Genomic DNA, 18,326 nt, shown 5'->3' on the forward strand with positions numbered 1-18,326 from the left:
AAATTCCCGCTCCTCCGTGAGAGATAGGAGACCGGTGTGTCTCAGTAATCACGCCACCGGCCTCGCGCCGTTCTCCCGAAGCCCTCAGCCTCGTCCTGCTCGCCACAGTAAACATAATGAATGGCAACTGTAGACCGTAAAAGCCGAATCCCGGACATTTTGGGCGATCTCGATATCCCGGGCAAATTCGTCACGGAGACTCACTAGTAGCCTGCCTTGTTGTTTTAAACTGCGCTCTCTTACCGGGAGGCGTGGCTTGGGAGTGGCCTCCTAGGGCAGCGAAGCAAGTGCATTCTGGGAGTTGTTGTCTTTCATCCACATAAGCCAAAAATAAATTTTCTGGCTTTTCTCAGTCTAGAAAGCTCCAAATTCAAAAATAATTTCACATTTCTTCTACATAAATTACTTATTTTAAATATACATTCATCTTTCCAGTGGTGAAGTATCCCTTTAAGTACATTCCGCAACATTTCTCCTTTTTTGCTCTACGAAAGAAAGTCATTCAATTAAAGCAACATGTCTTTATAAATATAAGAGTTTAAATATGCATCTCATATCCCAATAACGTGCTAGGGTGTTTGACTGAAAAATGAAGGGACATACATGCAAGACAGACAATTAAAGTGTTTACGATTGAGCAAATCTGTAGTGAGGCACTTACAGATTGAGGTTAATTGCAAGAATGCCCTTGTCTAACGTGTGTGTGTGTGTGTGTGTGTGTGTGTGTGTGTGTGTGTGTGTGTGTGTGTGTGTGTGTGTGTGTGTGTGTGTGTGTGTGTGTGTGTGTGTGTGTGTGTGTGTGTGTGTAGAAGAGAGAGTGAAGGAGAGTGTGTTCACTACCCAGCTGGTCCCAATCAAGTGAGAGACGAGTGCAAAGGTTAAGGTAATTACTCTGGCTGGAAATGAACTAGTTCAGGGCTCTGATGGTCGCCAGGAGGACGAAGGGGACAAACAAACAGAGAAAGAGCTCTCTGAAAACAGAATGTAGACAGACAGCCTGTATTTGTGCCTTTATGAAGCTTCCAAATTTACCCTCTTCCTCATTAGCGTTCCTGAAACATCTCTATCACAATCTCTGCCTCTTGCTGTCTTTCCCTCTCGCGCTCCTGCTTTTTTTTACTCAATCACTGGTGCTGCAGATAATCACTCCATTCTACAGCTGTCAGCCACAGAGAGAGGGGGTGAATGGGAGATGAAAGTGAGTGAAACACGTAGCCCAGGCTTTCATAAGCCAGGTTCGAGTGCAGAATGCCCAAATGCAGTTTAGTTTCATAAATCTTTTCAAAAACAATTTTGGTGCAATTTGTCAGCAACACATCAACTGCTGTTACACGGGCAGGGATCAAAGCGAGGCATGCGTGTGCACGGGCGTGACGTGCATGCTGTAAGATTGTAGGATCAATGGAGTCGTGAGGAGAGAGTCTGTTATGCTAATGTAATGTAATCTAAACGACTCTTGTTAAGGACAGAGTTCATTAATGCCCTGATATATCAGCCCATCCCTATTAATCTCCAAAAAGAGAAGTGATATTTAGGCATTCATGCTGCACTCCAGAAAATTTGGAAATCTCTTACTACTTGAAATAACCACTGGAATGTGTTCGAGGTCACATATCTGACTTAAGATTTGACATTAACATTTGACATCGTTTCCAAGATGGCAGCAACTTCGGCAACCAGGAACGGCAAAAGGTGCTACGGGGTAGAGTTGTCAAAAACTCACACACATATCCGATGAGCGCTTGAGTACATTGGGCAAACAGAGGTGTTTACGATCCCGCTCAACAGCGCTCAAGCGTCACATTTTGTAAATTTCAGTACTGAAGTCGGTAGACTCGGTACTTTTTGACAACTCTACTACGGGGTTCACAAAACATTAAAGTGGAAAATAATTTGCAAACACAATTAGAAAATAGAAGATTTATTTTTAGGGCTGTCAAAAATAATAGGCTAGCTTTGTGTTTATTAACTATATTATCTTAATATTAATTATGAGAAGCACATTACAAATTCATGTGAATTAAACTGAACAGGTTCATCTTCGGATTTACACATTTAACTGTATACATGGGTAAAAATTACTTAATACAAACTAAACGGTTTTCAATTTTTTTATTTGTTTTGCTTTTAGTACAGCAAAAATAATAAATAATAATTATACTTTTTTAAAAATAATTTTAATTATAATTTCTTTATAATTTTTCATTGAGAAAATAAATAAATAAACATTTATATAGCGGTGGATACAGGTTGATTAGGGCACTTTTTTCCAGTCATCTCAATGGCAAAAAGTGCCCCAATCAACCTGAATTCACCCTAATTCAAGAGTCATTTTTCCATTCACCTTTATTTATTTTATATATTACTCTCTATTTTATTATTTTAAAACTTTAATCAACTCAAGTTGTTTTTAAAAGGTGGTATATAAACATATCACACTTAATATTTTTCTCACACAGTATGGACCTCTTCCTGTAAATGTGCAAGACTTTAGATGCATTAGCAGCTATAGATAAATAACTAATACTGCTTTAATATACAGTAAAGCAATTTGCACTACACAGCAGCAAGTTTATGATTATGATAATAAATTAAAATAATATGATAAAAAAAAAATACCAGTTTGCAATACCAAGCAGCATAATGTACCATTTTTGTACAGCTAAAATAAGTGGAAGCGGCTGACGCTGGAAGCCTTGCACATTCAAGGTAAAAAAAAAAAAGCTGTGCCTGCTGTTATTGTTAAAAATAAGGTGGATTAGTTGCCATTACATTTAGGAAGGGGTCCCTTGCAATGGGATTAATATCATTTGGGCGTCCTTGGCATCAACGGGGGAAAAAAAGGTGCCAAAACAGGTCAACATTAACTAACAATCTATGCAGCAAAAGAGTAAATAGCACCAATTACTACGGTCTAATACGGCAGAATATCTAAAACACTAATGTCGACAAGTTTGGCACCTTTGCATTCTGCTCCTCAGAAATAAACTCATGGCACGCACGTATGCACACAGACACATACAGGCAGTGGCGTGGAGCTGTGTCATCTCTCCCAGTGGCTCATAGAGAACAGCAGGCATGTTGATTAAATTTGACTGCTCATTGTGCCGAATCTATAATTCTCTCCACTTCAGTGCCTTCAACAAGCTAAGAATACAGAGAGGATCCCCCGAGCCATTACCTCAAACATGCACACTCACACAAACTTAAGGGATTGTCTTCGCACCTCCGTGTGCCTCGAGTTCGCACAAACAAAACCTCGACGTGAATACAAATAGTTTATAACAAGAATGAATACTAAAGAACCGTTCGCTTCAGAGTGCCCTTCAAGTAATGCTAGGGTAGATGGTAACCACTTAACGCAAACTGTGAGCGATAGTGCGCGTGTGCTAGCATGTTAACAAAAGACAGAGAGAGAGACCACTGGAAAGGAAGAGAGGGAGACAATTAGAGACAGAGGAAGCCAAGTACGACTCGGCACCAACACAACAAGACCGCCTTTGTGTGTGTGTCCGCTGGTGGGATCGTGCCCCTGATGGGAGTGTAAAATAACACAGCGATCCACATTCCAGGCTATCGGCCGGCAAACTTTGCTTCGCTTGCCAGCTAGAAGAGCAAAAACAAGCATTTAGATGGAGGAAGAGAAGCAAAATGAATGAATGGATGGATAAACAAATGAATTACTACATGGCCAGAAGTATGTGGATGGACGCCCCTTTCTAATTAAAGGGATAGTTCAGCCAAAAATGATTTACTCAACTTCATGTCATTCCAAACCTGTATAACTGACTGGGGAACACAGGAAACTATATTTTGAAACAGGTTTTTTTTTACGTCGCCCATACAATGAATGTCAATAGGTTCCAAATGTTGTTTTGGTCCCCATAGACTTTCACTGGACAAAAAAAAAAAAAAAAATCAAGCATACAGCCATTTAATCTTTGTAAATCACAGTGTACAAATCACTTTGTAAACCCCAATGCATTATTGAAAATACTGGTAAAACACCTGTGAAAAAATCGATACGGATAATTCCTTCATATTAACATATGGCCCTATTTTTTGGAACTTTTCTTAGAGTGTAACATTAATAGTAGAAGGACTTCAGGTGTAATTGTGTGTTAAAATATAGTTTGTTAAATAGTTTAGGGGGCAAAAAGTTTTCCCGGAGGCGATGAAACAAGAAAAAGCTTCCTAAAGCATTATCTATCCCTCCTTCTCCATCCCTCTCTCCACTGTTTTCCCTGCAGCTATGGAGTTTACTGCAGAGATAACGTATCTGTTCAACTTGATAGGTTTCCTAATTGCACTCACTTAAACACACAACCGGCAGCTCCATCCAGAACACATTGTTTTAATAAATTACACTGGGGTTTAATTAGCCAAGGCTCCCAATGCCGCAGGCCAACACACACACACACACACACCTTATTAGGTGTGACTCCCAGAGTCTTTAAACAGAAAAATCTCCCTATAGCACAGAATTGTGGGTAAAAGTCAATAACTTTACCAAGGCTGACAGATTCAGCAGTCTTCAGAGAGATGGGGATGGAGATGGAAAGAAAGAGAAAGTGATTATTACTGCTAAAGAGGGTTTTTGGGAGCAAAAAAACCACACACAATAGAAATCTGTCAGAAAGATCACATAGGGGTCAATTCAATTTGCCCAGATCTGAATTTATTCATAAAACTGCTGACTAGTGATAGACGACATATCGGGCAGGTCAAATAACCAGTGGATATTTTGAAATTATTGACACTGGCTAATTGTCTTGATTAAAAAGAAATGGCAGTGTCAGTCACAAAACTGCCTTATCGATGGATACTAAATTCAATTTGAAAGTATTTATTGCCAATTTGAAGTGAAAAGAAAAGTATGTTTTAATTCAGCAATTCTGAGTGCCTTTTATTTGCTATCACTTGCATTTATATCAGCATTAGAGATTGACCGATGTAGGGTTTTTAATGGCCAATGCCAATATAGAGTAGGGTGGCTGATATAACCAATAAAGGCAAAATATAAATAAATGATGTTGGCATAATCGGGCAGTAAATACGTTTTTTTTTTTTTTTTTTTTTTGCTGCAATAAAAGAACATTTATATTTTACATACTGTGGAATACATAATAATAATAAATTATTTACTGAATACTGAAATATTAATATGTATATACTGCAAATAATTAAAACGAATAAAAATCGACATATTTAAAATATATATCATGCAAACCTTTTTGAGTTTCACTTGAGATATTATTTAGTATTTTTATTACTCCTGGTGATCGTTGGCTGCTCCTCATAATGTAAGTGATTTCAGGTTTTAATATCCTTTTGGAAATCTAACCCCCACTATATTGTGGCCTATTTTTCCCTGAACTGCACCTCTTCAGATGATTGGGTGGACTGTGGATTATGCGGGATTAGATAACATTTTAAGGGGGCAAATTATTCAGCATAGCCCTCATGAACGGACTTTAGCCATCATATTTGTAGTTCTTGTCCTTGAACCGTATAACATGCAGTCAAAACCCTCACGCCACTACACTCATTACAAAGGGTTTAAAAAGCCTCTGTAATTTACATAATGAATAAATTGCAATAACCACAGCTGCAGGCATTAATACTTCACAAATCCTCAATGGCTAACCCACTATATGACCCACTTAATGCCAAAGGGGCTTTATACAGGAAATCCTACTAATAAGAAGTATTGTGGTCAGTTCTCACTTTCTGGCACGCATCGCCATTCCCAACTAAACTTATTCCTACTTGGCTAATCTGGTCTGACAGAGCACCATGAACATATTTATTTCAGGAAAATACATTTACTTTCTATTGACTGCAATATACTATACGCAAGGCAAGTATTTCCTATTAAATGAGGAGTGATTATTTATAAATCTATGGTGTCATGCAACAATAGAGAATCCATTGTAAATATGCCAAAACACACAAACTTCCTAAACAACAGGGCTCAATAATAAGGATGACCTGATGGCCTAGGGCAATTGTGAAAAGAGTTTGAGACAGCGGGATGGACATCTTATGCACAATGATCATGTGCATGTGTTTTTATGACTCGAAAGCTTAAACATCTGGATTTCTATGATGTACTGAATGTGTCGTTGGGAATTATGCTGATTTAAATGTCACTAAGTTAATGTATGTGGCTGGCTATTATAAATGAGGAGTTGTTGAAATTGCAAGAATGACTTGTGATAGTCTTAGAAGCATCAGTTAGAAAGGGTTGAAAAATTATAAACAAATCAGTAATGTTATGCAGCATATGCTATCGTTTTTATCACAGAGTAAGAAAGATATAGTTAATTTATATACAATTTATATATGTAATAGTATGTAATAGTATATATATTCACAGTATTCACACACACACACACACATATACACACACATACACACACACAAACATATATACACACTGAAACCTTGTTGCATTTTTACATTTTAATTATAACATTTGCTATATTTATAAAGCCGCTTTCCTCATGGGAACCAGACATTGGAGGTGATTTCAGGTTTTACTATCCTTGTGGGGACATTTGTTCCCCTCAATGAAGGCAAAGGCTGACCCTCAAACACCTTAATCAGTCAGCTCAACATGCTCAGACCGATGATTCTGATTTTGAAGTGGTTCATAATTGGACCAGCAAAAACCACCCACGAGCACATCCACCAAGGCATTACGGAAGAGCCTTTCCAAAGCCCTTTAAAAACAAGCGATGAGCATTCACTGAGAGTGTGTTTGTGCCCATGTATAAAACAAACAGTGGATGATTGATGTCGAACTGTATTAGGAAGAGGTTTGCTGGTTTACGGTCCTCTAAAAGGTGAACGTGCTACATTATGAATGCAATGCCAATTACAGCATTTACATGCTGGCATCTGTGTTTTGAGAGATAGAATTTGTGTGTGTGCTGCAATGAAGGCAATATCTTATCTATCCAGAACTTTTCTGTCTTACTGCAGAAACTTTATATTGCTTTTATACTGACCTATTTTCTACACCCTAAACCTCAAGCACCTTTCAGCTTTGTAACATTTTCATTAAGACTTTAAGGCATTTGCACACCTGCAAATCATTTGCTTTGTTCCAAAACAGGTATTAGAAATGTTACAATGTCGCAATTTCTTTTTGGATCGGTTCGCTTTCTAAATGACCATTTTCTAAATGCAACATTTCTAAATAGACTAAAATGTATTAATACAAGTCAAGTGCGAATAACTGTCTGTTTATGTTACAGAATTCTGCTCATAGTGAAAGATAGACAACAGCTCCGCAGGCTTATTGTGGCTTTCTTTCTAGCTGTCATTATTAATTTATCATTTTGAAAAAGAATCAAGGATTCATTTGTATTTTTATGTGGTGGTGTTCTGAAATGTGTTAGCTTGGCCAAATTTCAATTAGGCATTTCACTTCATCTTTGCTGCAGGTTAATCCATGATTCATTCTGAGAGGCATGAGCAAAACAAACACTGCGGCTTTTCATGCAATGTATGTAATTACCCATCATACACTGCGATACAGTCTGGTTCATTGGTCCGTTGGTTCGGCTAGCTTTCTCGCCACAACGCTGTGGGCTGAGACCTCCACGCTCAGGCGATCTTGGGCAGATCCTAACATTAATTTTAACACAAAATTTTTTTCTCACAAATTTCAGGTCCTGGTGGGGACATTTGGTGCACACAAAACCAGACGCGGACAAACAGGATTCATTCTCCTGACTCCTGAAGACACATGCCACTGTTTCACGACACATACACACTCTTTCAGGATGACAGGCAAGTTTCATCATCCAGAGAGCACATTGCTATTTTCAATCACCCAATGTGTCCTTGTTCTCTGTCTATCTGTCCATATTGCATTAACTTTTCCAGGCTATTTGCCTGTATCTTTTCTGTTGTGTGTGTCTCGGTTTTATGCCCTCCAATGTGCCTCTGGACTGTAAGAGGAACAACAAAAACTGAAATTAAAACTACTGTATTAAAGGGCATTTCATTCAATCATACTCATATAATCACAAGCAGGAGATTGTATTTGTGGTAGCAGGCAGCAGGGTCGATGCATGTGGCTTTTAAGGGCTTTTTTCAGATTACTCAAGAGAAAGTGATTTCTGGAAAAGCGGTTGTGTACACAGTGACGGTTATGAGGCTGTTTTTGTTTTTTTGTGTGTGTGGAATAGCATGGCTGATTTAGATGGAGAGTTATTGAAGTTATCAGCTGGAAAAAAAAATGATTGAGTGTTGCTTAGAAGTGGCAGAACTTTTTTTTTTTTTTAATAACGTTGTGGGGTTCAGTGGCCAGGGAGTTTAGGAATTAAAAATATGCTCCTAAAGCACTTTCATTTTATACTCGAGCAAGATAAGCAAGCGGTTGTATGAAATGCAATTTCTTAATTTATGGCTCACGAGCATGAATGGTTTGGTGAAGAACCGGTACAGCCAGCAGGATGGATTACACAATCAGAGAAACTGACATGTTTGGTACAGGAATGCAGAGTTACAGTTTGTTTCTTAAGTATTTGTATGTGTGCAGAGAGTTGTGTGGTAGTCTTGCTTAGTTCATAAGGAAACACATTAAAGGGATAGTTCACTTTGAAATAAATTTTTGGTATGTTTTAGCTTACCTCAAGGGCATCCAAGATGTAGGTGTCTTTTTTTCCGCAGTAGTTTCAATTTTGATATTTTTAGGTCAAACCGTTCTTGTCTGTCAGTCATATAATGCAGGTCTATGGTCATTATCTCAAAACACAAGCACAGAGTCCAAATTAAAACAATTCCCCGTCGTCCAAATTAAACAATTCCCCATCGTAAGTACACATTGATGGCCTAAGACACGAAACGAGCGGTTTGTGTGAGAAAACGAACAGTATTTATATAGTTTTTACCTCTTATATGTTTTAATTTGGACTCTGTGCTTGTGTTTTGAGATAATGACCATAGACCTGCATTATATGACTGACAGACAGGAACGGTTTGACCTAAAAATATCAAAATTGAAACTACTGCGGAAAAAAAGACACCTACATCTTGGATGCCCTTGAGGTAAGCTAAAACATACCAAAATTTAATTTCAAAGTGAACTATCCCTTTAACTACCAGCTTATGGGCAATATTTGTCCTGGTTAACATGGTCAACAATGGCAGTGGGTTAATTACTGAGCTGTTTTGTGTTTATTTACATTTATTGTGCATTTTTGATTAAAAATTTATTGAAGTTCACAACTGCTCCATTATGTGTGATCAAAATATCTAATCTCAAAATAGCTCTTATTTGCCATTGCTATTGATTTATATAGACTTTAATTATATGAAAAATCTAAATCACATGTAAATATCTACTCTAAAAAGAAACCAAGGTTATGTCTGTAGTACAAAGGTTTCATGAAATGCAACCCAAATGTAACCATATTCCAAAACACAGCTTTCACTGTTTGACTAGATTGACCACCTTAGGCTGGTATGACCTGGTTTTTCCAGAAATTCCCTTTCACACACTTTTCTAGGCAGAAAGGAAGAAAATCAGCTTTGGCTTCCTCAACATTTATGATTCGACGTGATTTAGACAGCAAAACCAAGAAAAATTCCCCATGCTACCCTTTCTCTTCAATAGCATAACCACATAATGTATATCTCCAAAGAACTGTCCAGAACCCACACGCCATATGAAATCAGGAATAATAACTGCTGTAACTGTAAATAGAAGAGGCAAGTGGTTATTTTAGTTTGCCATTGTGCTGCTTAAGCTGGTGTGAGTACGCTAATCGCTAATGCTAGCTCATGTGATGAGGCAAGTGGAAAATCTCTAATCTGTATTACAATACACATTCTATTCAAATTCCCCAAACGAATGGGAGGAATGATGCTGCATTCAATTCAAAGTCGGAAATGCAATATTTATATTTGATATGTCTGGCTTCTTATAACATTCTTTAGTACAAGGCATGACAGATGTGTAAAGAAACAAAATGGCAATGCTAGCACATGCTCTGCAGGTGTACAATTATGAAAAAGAGAAGATTCATTTAAAAGTCGTTTAACACAATTGTCTTGAAAACATTTGCTAAATAGAATATACAGTAATGTATTAACTTTTACTTTAAGTTTTTTCCTTTCTTAATAGTAGCTCCCTGAGTGCTTCTACATTTGCTCAATGGCAATTACAGTATCCACATCTAAAATCAAGTTTGAATATTCCAACCGAGTTTCCATAATGAAATTCTTAATTTCATTCCATCACATATTTTCAATATGGAAGCTGGAAATTGTGACTTTCTGATAGTGATATGAATAGAACCCAGTATGAAATAGCCTGACGTCGTCATACTCAGAGTCTAGTCAGAATAGGAGTCTGATACTGCTCCATTGGGCTGTGATTAAGGGTCGTGTTTCAACCGAACCAGGAAAGAAAATGCCTCCGCACTCAATTGGATAGACCTACAACCAATCAGAACAACGGAGTAAGTGACGTATGTTCTTCATGCATCTTTCTGATCGACAAATGCCTTGATCACTGTTCTCTGTTCCTCTTTTAAAATGAATGCGCTGTCGATATCTTCTATAACGGACACGATGGCGGAATCTACAAATCTCAATTCTCCAGCGGCAGTCATCTTTGTTGTAAACGAATTCAACCCAAGCGCTCTTTGGTGATTTGGATGATTACGTTACTGTTGATCATCTGTCCATCATCGTATAAAGCCCGCCCTGACAATTTGATTGATCTGAACAGCTCTGGTTCAAGCATAGTTGCACCACAAGGATCAAGACCGAACATCCCGACCTCAAATGTTGTGGGAGGGGCTAAGTTCGGCTGGCATCCAGGCTAAGTATGAACAACAACTGTGTAAAAAAAGAAAAAGAAAACAAAAAAGAAAGAAAGTGAAACTGAAGGTTCAAATTTCAAATATTTTAGCAATTTTGACCCAGATAAGCTAGAGATAATGAGAAAGCTAGTTTGAGAGTCACAGTTGCCTACATTACATCTGATGCAGTCCAAAGCCCCTGCTACTGATCCATACAGCAGATACAGTAAGAAAGCAGGGCATTTTCAAGTTGCCTGGAGCTCTGTACCCACTGCGTGGGATTCTGTTCTGGCTGCAATGCTCTGATAATTTCTTAATAGGCTGTTGAGAAACCAATTCAGCTTATAGGGAATAATGCAGTAACAACATAGAGGGAAAAGCAAGAGAAACATCTCAGAGAGAGGTACATAGACCCGTGACTCATTGCACCAGAGATTAAAGGGTGATGACTGAGGTCAAGTTCAGACTGGTGGTGGCAGCGATATCCATTAGTTCACAATTACTGTAATCAGTATGTGTGCAGATTGGTCTGCCTACAAACACACACTCGCTCACACACACACACACACACACACACACACACAGCCTAAGTCCACAGGTTTCGATTGTGGAGAAATCTGGCCTGTGATCTCATCAGCAATGAGAATATATGCATGCAATGAGTCTCCATCTGGCTTTGACCTGTGGGCTAACATTATGATCCATTCTCCATATATTGAGCATTATAGAAATGAAAACCGAGTATGGATTCAATTTAATAAAAAGCATAACACGAACACACTAGACCTTTTAAGTGAACCTCGGGAAGTAGGTGGACTGTTTAACACATGCAGGCTTCAGCACTCAGACAGCAGTATAATTTTTTAATAGGCAGTAAGAGGAAGTTATATTAGCTTACTCTTTCTACTGCTATTTCTGAGAGAGATTTCACAATTTTGTATTTTTAAAAACTACTGTGAATTTCGGTGTTAATGGGGATTTGAAAGTCTGATAAAGGCAAAAAAGAGAGGAAAGAATGAGTAATGCATCACACAAAAAGGATATAACCACTTTGATGCACTGGTACTCAATATTTCTGTGCTATGAGCAGATACATTAATATATATTATATTATATTATATTATATTATATTATATTATATTACATTATATTATATTACATTATAGAACTACCTAAGTGAAAAAAAGCTGAACTGAAAAATGTATATGAATTTCAGAATTCCTTTGTACATTATTTGCAGTTTCCCCTTTTGCTTTAATGACAGCTTGGAGTCGAGCACTCAGACATCTGTCAAAGCCCCGGAAATGATGACTAGTGGAATAACTGTACTTCTGTCGAGTAAGCGGAAAGGATCCGTCTTCCTCTGGTTCAGCTCTCATAACTTTTTATTTTTAATATATCTGACAAAGTGCCCAAATCGCACTCTCTTTCCCAGGCTAAGAAAATCATTTCTAAAGAAACAATATATCACTTCAGAGAAAGTGAGACAGAATAAGAGAGTGTACCAGAGAGATTTGTCCTCCCTTCTGCAGTTTTAATTTCGCATCCAGTGCAAAGAACTGAAGAGGGAAGATGCACGTCTGAGATAGCAGGAGGAAGAGGATGGGAGAGGAAGGACAATCGATACTCTGTCAGAGCTGAAGCTCCTCAGCAGGCGGCTTGGGACACGGCCAGTCTGGTCGCATCTGACAGCTAATTGTTTCTCAGGAGCTTCCAGAAAGACATTGTCACAGTGAGAGAACACAACACAATCAAAATACCAAGTGACACATTGAAAGGTCAACAGAATCGTTTCGTGTCATACCTGTCTTTGTGTGCCAAAGACAAACAAAAAAGAAGAGATGTGAAGAGGCTTGTAGAGAAGCACTTGTCATAACGCCAAGCCCTGATGTGACCTCAAGTCAGAAGGAAAAAAAAAACCCTCAACAAACACAGAAGAATTTTACAAGTCAATTAAAACCTCATTTGGACACCAAAGTCTGTGTCAAGACAGCCAACGAGAGACTGGCGATTTCCTGTCAGAAGCTTGCTCTCACGACCTCTGACCTCAGTGCTTTCATTTATCGACCAAGTTGTGGACGGACATGAGGCTGTTTACTTAGAGAAGGGATATGGCCTGTCAGAACATCAAACATGAGCTAAAACAGCAAAATAAGACATTTTTGGAGGAAAATAAATGGTGCTCGCTGGTGCAAAACTCGCTATCGCTATGCTAGGGCATTTTTTTTCACATTGTTATGCAGTTGCTAGGACGTTCTGGGTGGTTCTCATCGGCCTAAAGGCTCACACTTTGTTCACACAAAGAACGATAACTATAAAGATACCCATGTATTAGCATTGACACAAACACAATAACATTTTGTTTATTAGAAGTTCGCACTGCCGTTATGTCATCTGCAGCTTTGAACGCATCTTTAAAGTCGAATGGATTCTGATTGGCTGTTATTCGTTCATCAGCTGGAAACATTTATTCTGGAAGTGATCCAAACAATATCATTTCTCGGTGTCGTTATTGTTATAGTTGTGGTGTGTACTTCCCTATTCTCATAGAATTCGTTCTGATTTAAAACAGCTGATGGAAAACAGGACATGATTGCTTAAATATTATCAGGGACAATGATTCTCAGGTCAGTATATGATAATCTCCATTGACAGACAATTATTTATCAGTAATGTTTTACAGGGGCACAGCAGTATTTCACAAGGGCTATCGTCCTTGGTGTGAACGTGAAACTTCTTGTGGCCTCCAGTCAAAAGTATCTTTGATTTTCTTTTCCCTAAATATGGCCAACAACCCACATATTTGGAGTATCATTTATGTCTGTAGCACAAAAAGTGCAGGATAAATTCTGAAGTTTAATAATACTAAAGGTTTTGGGTGAGTTGAAGTTCATAACCCTATGTTGTAACAATAAAAATGGAGATGCTTGCTAAATACAAGCATATGTGTACAAATTGGGGTTGGGCCGATAAACCCATGGTTGACAGACATCACGATGTTGAGCCGGCATCGCGACTGAAGCACGTGAATTCATCAGTTTCTCCCGAAATACATGAAAGTAAGTGGCCAATGAACTTGGAGAAGAATAGAGTAAACTTTATAGTTACTTACACTGTGTATCTGATATGAATAATACACTTTGTTATTGCTGCTTCCATAGACACCATTGTGTATTTTACAAACTATAAATGTATTGTTTTGCTATAAATTATATGTATTTAAATGTCTGAAACCTAAAATAAACATTATGTGGTTAAAAAAAACTGAATAGTTGTGATATATGGACAAGCGCTGAGCGTGTCCGTCTTTGACTCAGTGCCAGTCATTGCGCGAAAGCACAGTTTGAATCTGGCAGTTATGTCACGTCACTGTACATTCGCTCCTTAGTGGTCAGCTGCTGCAGAGCGTGCCAAAATCGAAATTGCTGATGAGGAAAATATCTAGTGGAAAATGAGAATGTTACGTTAATCCCCCCACCCACCCGGATGATGTCATCGTCCATCGCGATGTTTCCCTGTAGACATCGTCTGATGCCAAATTGTTAGACATCGCCCAAACCTAGTACAAATTATAGTCAAATTTTAAATAAGAGGATACAAACGGTGGTATATGAGTGTTGGTAAAGTTACTAGGATTAAAGTAGACTGAGGCAGATGGTCTGTCTTTGGTTAGCTACGGTGAATGTTTTACAGAGCAAATGCTCAGACAGAAACCAGCTCTAATTCATTTACCCATTCATCCCCCTTCACATATTCACCTCACTCTCACTCGCTCTCCTTCCAATCTTTCTGTCAGCTCCTCTGGGTCAAATTACCCCTGCCAGGCATGACGAGATTTTGATGCTTTCCCTCTGTTTGGTGCCCTGAAAGCTTTAAATCGAACTATGATGCAGGATCAACTCAAGAGCCAAATACAAGTCTGAGAAACTTCATGGAGGCTGAACTAAGGAGTATTACTGTCTGTCAGGATCTCAAGAAAAACAAGTTCCCCTCCCCCTCACGCACAATCTAGCAGTCTCTGAACCGATAAAGCGTTCCATCTCCTCCGCTGGCATGCTGTGTCATGGCCTCTCTGCTAGATCATGGATCGTGGAATAGATTACAGCAGTGCAGACTTCTGGGATACATCACAACTATGCTGAGAGAGCATATATATCCTTCAAACTAAGTCTTGAGAGTGAAACTCTAGCTCCGTTCCAAAACCTAAAGAGCTACCTACTAAGGCACCATTTTAAGATTTGAAGGGCATTCCAAAAGATAGAAATGTTCATTAAGATGCCTCCTAAGATACCTTGTTTTAGCCAAATTCCAAGGTAGCATCGTATGCATCCTTTGCAGAAAAGGCCAATGCCAAAATTCACTGTGAAAATGTCAGAGAAAACAAATGCAAGATAGTGGATGAGGCAAGAGAAATATTGATTATAAATAAGCTTATATTTCATTAACATTGACTCACTAAATACTGATAAAAAAAGTTATAAAATAGAATAATTAAAAAATGTAATATTGTACATTGCATTTGTGTGCAATGAGCGTTTTTGTGTTTCAAATTTCATGTTGTTAGCTTAGCAATATGCTAACAACAAACTCAAGCAAGACAAGTTGCTGCCCATGTCAAGTGTTACAAATTAGTCACGGATAAGGATCTATTTGAGTTAGAATGCTGTCTTGGAAGGAAATAACTCCGCTGACTACGTTTTGTAACAGAGCGAAAAGAGAGGAACATGCGTCTTTCCTGATACCATCTTACTTTGGATCTATGACCAGACTTTGGATCTATTTCCTGAAAACTGCTCATTTTCTCTCCTTCCCCCTCTGCTCTGGCTTCCCTCTCTCACAGATTACGAACTAGAGGGGAGGACAGGTGAGACCGCCTATAATTCTTCCACAGCAGAGGGTCGATAATTTCAGGAAGGGACTATATATCTGACTCCATTGCTTATTATAACACAAGGGCCATAATTCCTCAGCTCTTGATGTATACGACTGCAGAGATTCACTCTATCAGAGTCACCTGGCTAAACTACGGCTTCCAACAACGCAACAGAGCATCTAACAAATAGAGAGCACTGGCAGAAATACATCCTTGCACATACTGTAAGGTTCAAAATTAACCTTTTGCCACATCTACCAATGGAAAAAAAGATTTACAGTCCCAAAATATTTCATAAACTGAAATAAATAATGCATATAAATTTATATAAATAAATATATAAAGTATTTTTATTTATATAATTCAACTATATAAATGAATATATAAGTACAAAGTGACTAAATAAAGTAAATAAATATGTAAATAATTAAACAAGCATAAATAAACAAATAAATACAAGCCAACTAGTTGTATTTACCCTCCAGAAAGCAATTTTGACTCGCATCTTGAGTGTTAATTTGAATCCTGCTCACACACATGCAAAAGCACAGGAGTGTATGGCACTGCTCCAAGCACAACACACCAGTCATGGTCTCATCTCTGTGTGTGTGTGTGTGTGCGTGTGCGTGTGTGCGTACGTGTGTGCGCGAGAGAGAATCTGGGGTGTGAATGAGCGGTAGTCATCCAAGCCACTTAAGTTAACTTGATGCAAATTTCTTTACTTGCCCTCTGGGCTCCAACATCTCTCCAAAAACCAGACTTCTGCTCAAACAGGGTTCCCTGACATTTAAACTCCAAAAGGGACACTAAAGACCTTTCGTTTAACACAGCAGTTTGAATAAACCATTAAAACTAATAACTACAAGATCTACAGCAAATAAGCATGTTCGACAAGAGCTGACGGTGGTTTGACCTCTCCGTAAAATGTTGTGAGGCCCGGTGGGTGACAAGTAGTAATCATGAGAAGACTCCAATTTTCTCTGTACTTACACACGCACACAAACATGAGTGCAAACTAAAACCCACACAAACCTTTGAGACTCCAGAGGCACTTCACAAATAGACCATGTCCAAATCTAGAGGCAAATGGAGACATGTTTGATATAATCACTCTCATATATCAGTGTGTGTATTGATATTCAAACATTGCTGTTAAACATTTATCAAGAGGGGGCAGATTGTAGCTCCTTAGCCTGCAGTATGGGCTCCATGGGTCATGTGATCTGGCTAATAAACTAAAGTGTGTGTGTGTGTGTGTGTGTGTGTGTGTGTGTGTGTGTGTGTGTGTGTGTGTGTGTGTGTGTGTGTGTGTGTGTGTGTGTGTGTGTGTGTGTGTAGATATGCTAATAGACTAGTCTATATACTACATTTACAATTAGATTTACAAACACAGAGTCAGATTCATAAAACACAAGCAGAACAAATTTCTCAAAGAACATAAATTGCTCAAGACTTTTTGGCCCGTGTGTGTGTAATTATATGCTAATAGACTAGTCAATAACGACTACATTTACAATTAGATTTACAAACACAGTCTAATTCATAAAACACAAGCAGAACAAATTTCTCAAAGAACATAAATTGCTCAAGACTTTTTGGCCCGTGTGTGTGTGTGTGTGTGTGTGTGTGTGTGTATTAGAGGGCAGAATTTGACTATGATAGTGTTGCATTTACAGCAACATCCTAATACACACGCCATACGCCACATACACACAACGATGAACAACAACAACTAGACGCTAAAGTCACCTTTTATGGATCACAGATCGAGATGCTATACATCAAGAATACATCTTGAAGGGCATTTAAACTTGGTCTTTTCATAAAGATAGATCCGATCCAAAAAACAGCACACAACCGTTCAATAGTTTGGAGACAGTACGATTTTATTTTTTATTTTTTTTATTAAATTGATACTTTTATTCAAAAAGGATGCATTAAATTAAAAGTAAAGACATTTCTAATGTTACAAAAAGTTCTATTTCACTAAATGCTGTTCTTGAACTTCCTATTCATCAAAAATCCCTGAGAAAAATGCATCAGTTTCCACAAAAATATTAAGCAGCACAACTGTTTTAAACATTGATAATAAATATTTCTTGAGCCCCAAATCAGCATATTAGACTGACCATGAAGACTAAAGCAATGATGCTGAAAACTCAGCTTTGACATCACAGGAATACATTACATTTGAAAAGAATTTCAAATAGAAAACAGCTATTTTAAATTGTAATAAAATGTCACAATTGTACTGTTTTTACTGTATTTTGGGTCAAATAAATGCAGCCTTCGTGCACATGAGCGACTTTTTAAAAAATCTTATCAACCTCAACCTTTCTAATGATAGTGCACTTCTGATTCAAATACTTTTGATTCATTTCCAGTCACATCAATACCACAGGCGTTGACGATTTTATGCCTCAGGAAATAGCCTGAAGCAATGAGTTGGTCTGTCGGCTATGGTAAAAGTTTTGCTGGTGATAACGCATTACTAAGACTATCCAATGGCACAATATCTCACACTTCCAGGGTGTAATCATCACCTAGTGAGAAATAAATGCTTAAACACTTATTATCATAGTGATGTGACTGACAAGAGCTATTAATCATTGTCAGTGACTGAGGCAAAA

At 38.1% G+C, this 18,326-nt stretch overlaps 1 protein-coding gene and 1 long non-coding RNA gene across 3 annotated transcripts in view; one reads left to right on the forward strand and one right to left on the reverse strand.

Annotated features, from left to right (window-relative positions):
* The window catches only part of plxnb2a.1 (plexin b2a, tandem duplicate 1), a 101,776-nt gene that overhangs the window by 29,416 nt on the left and 54,034 nt on the right, over positions 1–18,326 (reverse strand). The gene's annotated exons all lie outside the window — the stretch shown is intronic.
* Positions 452–18,018, forward strand: LOC309497327. 2 transcript variants are annotated; one of them, XR_014205500.1, is made up of 3 exons: positions 452–741; positions 810–8,606; positions 9,121–18,018. It is a non-coding gene; the product is annotated as an uncharacterized lncRNA (long non-coding RNA). The 2 variants fall into 2 exon arrangements; XR_014205499.1 differs by having other exon boundaries at positions 452–8,606.

Source organism: Leuciscus leuciscus, assembly GCF_965113295.1.
Source record: "Leuciscus leuciscus genome assembly, chromosome: 4".
NCBI lineage: Eukaryota > Metazoa > Chordata > Actinopteri > Cypriniformes > Leuciscidae > Leuciscus > Leuciscus leuciscus.